This window comes from Orbicella faveolata, unplaced genomic scaffold (assembly GCF_042242905.1).
Source record: "Orbicella faveolata isolate gen_17 unplaced genomic scaffold, um_ofav_v1 contig_24, whole genome shotgun sequence".
NCBI lineage: Eukaryota > Metazoa > Cnidaria > Anthozoa > Scleractinia > Merulinidae > Orbicella > Orbicella faveolata.
This window is the reverse complement of record NW_028301552.1, coordinates 31,425,001-31,429,881: the sequence shown is the minus strand read 5'-3', so window position 1 is coordinate 31,429,881 and position 4,881 is coordinate 31,425,001. Positions and strand designations below refer to the sequence as shown.

At 37.6% G+C, this 4,881-nt stretch overlaps 1 pseudogene across 1 annotated transcript in view; it reads left to right on the top strand.

Moving 5' to 3' along the window:
* Nucleotides 1-217: 217 nt before the first annotated feature.
* LOC110064998 (netrin receptor UNC5C-like) overlaps nt 218-4,881 on the top strand; it is a 7,918-nt pseudogene continuing 3,254 nt past the window's right edge. The window contains exons 1-4 of the transcript XR_016208121.1: nt 218-326; nt 2,836-3,161; nt 3,483-3,769; nt 3,984-4,160. The product of XR_016208121.1 is annotated as a netrin receptor UNC5C-like (transcript). The remainder of the gene's footprint in view (nt 327-2,835; nt 3,162-3,482; nt 3,770-3,983; nt 4,161-4,881) is intronic.

The following is a 4,881-nucleotide window of genomic DNA, read 5'->3' as shown; positions in this document are numbered from 1 at the left end:
GCAAAAATGTATAATGTCGAACTGTTTTTACTATAAATTCTGTAATTAAAAATTAAACGTATTAAAACTACTGTTGTTTATATGCTTCTAAAAAACAGTGACAGCGATTTTTCTTTATCGCTGTGCCTGTTTCGGACTGTTGCTAAGAGAACGCTGATCCGTCGCAAAAATTATATTTAAACCATTTATTAATTAAGAAAAGGAAACTCCTTGTGGTAGAAAAGCTATATACCGCCAAGCACATTTCGCATTGTAACAGACGAGAAAGATCTCAGCGTTGAGACGATTTACCTCTGCACTAACAGCCAAACAAGTTTTCGGAAAAGGTAGGTTTTGGAATAATTGTTCGATTGACAGGCAATAAATGCATTTTTGTCGTTTTCCAACTAACTTGTCAATTTCACTACTTCTCTTAATTTTCAAAGAGCTTTTTTGGTGCGAATCTTTTTTTCATACGAATCAAAACCTGTTTACGTTCGTTTTATGTGAGAAAAAATATAACTAGGCACCAAATTTTATTAATAGCTTATTCAATGCCTCGTTTTTCAGGAAACAGTACTGAGTTTAACTGACTCGCGCAGGTGAAAAAAATGGTTCCATTTTCTCCTTTGTTCGTTACGCATTTTGCGGCAGTTGCTAACAAAATTCTTTAAATGCCAACGGTGCAATCACTGTTTTCACAAGTTTTGGGGTTCGCTGAAACCACCAGGATTAGTACTACGTATTTCCTCAATATACCTCGCGCTCGTCCAACAATTATTTAACACGGAAATTTTAAACGAAACACAAAAGTAATGATAAATAAAGGCAATGATAAATAAAGAATTACTGTTATTTTTTTTTGGAAACCAAAACTTTCGGATTCTTATCCACTGATTCTTCGGCCCTAATTCTACCATTTTAATGTGTTACTTAAATTTATCGCACTATGACAGATTTCAACAGTTATCAACTCTTAGTTAAACACATCCTGACCAGAGGTTTGTTGAGCCTTGGCCAATTTTCATTTTGTTTTAAAGATATTTTAAGCCCTAAGGTTGTTTTCATCCTGTAAAATGTTTACGCTACGGGGCATTTAAGGTAGTTTTCCAAAGCTCTTTGGCTCCGATATCTTCTATAGTCCTGCTTCGGATAAACACGCTCATTTGAACATAAAGTTTACTTAAACAACTGAAAAATAAACCTGAGAAACCCGCAAAAACGTAACCGAATGGCTGACCCCTAACAACGCCTAAAATGTGAAAACTTACTTTGTAGAGTGTTTCCCAAAGATATCTCAATATGAACCAGCGTGGTCTTAAACTGAGTGGCCTGTCTTAGAATGTCAGAAAAAAAAATTGCAGAAAACCGTGTGGCAAAACTAATGTGGCAAGTTGAAGGTAACATATTAAAACATAAACCAAGAATATAACCCCTTACTTAGATCCCTAAACGGACTTGCAAGTGGAATTCACTGCACGCAAATAACTCCCTCAGGAGAAAAAAAAACATATCCAAACACGCAAATATATAATCTTATTAGCACAACCCCTATGCGAGCCACCAAACGCAATTGTGAAAGGCTAATAATTACGTTTTTCTAATTATTTAGTAATTGATCAATTATGCGCCATCTCCCGGGGATAAGTTATCGTTTTTACTATCCCAAGTACTTTCACAAAAAGATAAATAGTGGTAAATTTTGGACAATAAAAGTAATTAAGAATTCATCTCTTTTATTCAGAACAAGAATTAAAAATTGCGAAACGACTTATATTTTCATTTGCCACCACAAATGTACCCGGCAAACAAGAAGTAGACTGTGTGATGTTTTCGCCTCTAAAATTGCTATAATTTGTTACATGCACATTTACAATTTAGTAACATTGACCACTATGATGTTTAGATTATCACACAGGGAGAGAGTTCGACATTAAACTACAGAACGCTAGACTAGGGTGGCTTCTAATTTCTTTTGTTTCCATTTTGAAAACCCTACTTGTAAACCCAACATTAATATATTGACCCTGCTGGAAACTGGCTTTTTATTGCCCGGCAGGCTGTAAATCTACCTGTTTCTTTAGTTCCATCAATCATGTTTTTTAGTTCTATCGATCATGTTCATCTTTTTCCATGTAAACGTTGCTTTATCGCAGACCAATTGCCATTCACATTGTAATATAAGAGTTTACCCTTTAGTGGAAACACATTATTAAACACGACGTGAGGCTCAAGTTGTTATGATAAAAGAAGCTCTTTGCAAGAGAACGACAACTTTTAACTTTTTAACTTTTAATTTTCCGATGAACCAATCAACCGTGCTCTGTTAGAAAATTTATTTTCCACGAGAAAGCCGAGTTAAATTCATCATGTTCTAGGAAACGTTCAGGCCTCTACGTGGATTTGCTCTGTATTTCGTTTGTTCGTTATGTTTTGTACAACAAAACCAGAAAGGAGAATCTTTTCTGACGTCATTGTTTACATTTGTCCTTATTAACATATGACTTGTCGCACAGAAGGCATCACGCTAGACACGAATTAACAACAAACATTTAAAGAGCTTGTGGAACTTAGTAATTGGTGAAATTTTTGGCTCTTTTGGGTGTAATATTAGAGGAGAAACTGGCTTTCAAACTGCGAAAGTTGTGGGTGGCAAAGGCGCTAATGAGCTTATATATTCTTTGTTAAATTTTGAGTTGTTTTTAAAATTCAAAATTTAACAAAGTATTCAATGCATTGGGCTCTAATTCCTTGGGACCGTTTTAATCTTGCTGTGCTCTTCAAATTACAAATGTCGTTACCTTGGATGACAAATCCGCAAGAATTTGAAAAAGTAATGAACACTTTTTTCGACAGGTTTTCACAAGCCTTGAACGACAGGTAGATAAAAGGATGTGGTTTGCGTTCGCCATTCAACTTATCAGTGTGTTGCTGATGTTCCAGCCTGATCAAAGTTTAAGCTGTGACCAGGCTAACTGGGAAGTGAGTCTGGACAGAGCAACTTGGTCCAAATACCCCAATACTAACACATACCTTTGAGGGTTGTGGAGGAATGACCGACATCCGGGAGATGAAAGAGTTGGGCGCATCGAATATGGAAGGTGTTGCAAAGCCACTGAACCCAGTTATGCCAATCAGCCTGCAACCTGCTCAAATGCAAACTGGCTGTACACGCTGGATGGGTGAGTTATTGGAAAAATGAAGATCACTGATGGCAAAGCGCAAGAAAACATTGCAGGATCGAAACTTAAACCACTGGAATAAAAAACTTAAAAATCACGTTCAAATGTTTATTAAGGCAGTTTATTTAATACTTTTTTTTATTGGTGAATGAAATATTGGAATTGTTTGAAGCGGCACTATTTTCTGTTTCGTTGTCACGAAAGTTATAAATTTCTCATGAACGTAGTTTTCCAAAGTCCTAATAATTGCTGTATACCACAAAAGTATAAATTTCTTATTGTTAATTTTTGTGCTTGACGAAAGTTTCCGTCTCTTTTCAGTTTTCATGTCTGGGCTCTGTGTCCAAATGGTTACTATTTGAACGGCCTCAGACTGGGCGCTGGACCACCTGCATACCTACTGCACATTGACGAGGCACAATGTTGCCATCCACAAGGTCACCCCAACAGTTACGAGCACTGTTACGATGAAGATGTCACCCATTCGTTCGACAACAAGGGTTGGAGCGAATGCAAACAGGCGGGATAGTTCATGATCGGCTTCTACAAAAGCAGTTGCAACGACATTTACTGCATTGAAAAGTTCAGATGTTGCAAGATGAAGAAACGTAATTTTGATTTTATTAACTTAAATCACGAATTAGCTGTTCTGAATATAAAAACCCACACAGAAAACTTGCATTCCAACTTACCTTTTCCAACATTACTACCTGTTCGTCAGCTAACATTTACAATCAATGCTTTAAGACATCTTTGGTACCGGAAAAAATTAATTCGAGCGAATAAGACTCTTCCTAGTTCACTAAACCACATTTCTTTCAGCGGCTATCAATGGCGGATGGAGCGCCTATGGAGACTGGAGCGCGTGTAGTGTGACTTGCGGAGCTGGAGAGCAAGAGCGCTTCCGCACTTGCACCAATCCCCCTCCTTCTAATGGTGGAGCGCAATGCTCTGGATCCAACAAAGATACCAGGCCATGTAACAATGGACCATGCGAGGGTAAGCGAAAGAATGATAATTTAAAGCAAAGTGTGGAAACAGAAGTTCTAAGCCCTTCACTTCATCTAAAGTAATAATTAAACCTTTCTTGGGGGGACAAGTCATATTGAAGTTACGCAATCATGCATAAATTCTACGTTGTTTTCATTGAATTACAAGAACAATATTATATGCACATCCATTAGCAATACTTCCAATGGATAAGATGTTTGGTGTAAAACGAAGACAATTGAAAAGACTGCTTTTCATATAAGCGCAGGTGGGTAAAGTCTGCATACGAGCCAGGTGACCCATCAGGCTGTTGCTTGACCTTGCTTATCTCCGGTTTCTGTAGCATGAAGCGACTAGGAGTATTTCTACTCCCCCTGATTTTTTCAGGCATCTTCTTTCCAATTGCTTAAATTGAAAATTTACTGCGATGATCATTCTTCACTTTCATATACTCAAGAAAGCCGCGCAGAATTTTGCTTTTGACAGCATCGCTCTATATCACGTAATCAAAATAACTGATTCTTCGCGCTGAACCATTGATAAGGAAATGTGTTCCACCTGCATGTTCATTTTCATGCAAATCAAACTCATTTTCATATGAAGGGTTTTGTACGAGGACTCGTTTTGAAATAGGCACAAGGTAACTCGGAAATGGCCTATTGATTGACTGACAGGCTGACTAATGGACTGACTAGCCCACTGATCGATGGATGGATGGACGGACGGACGG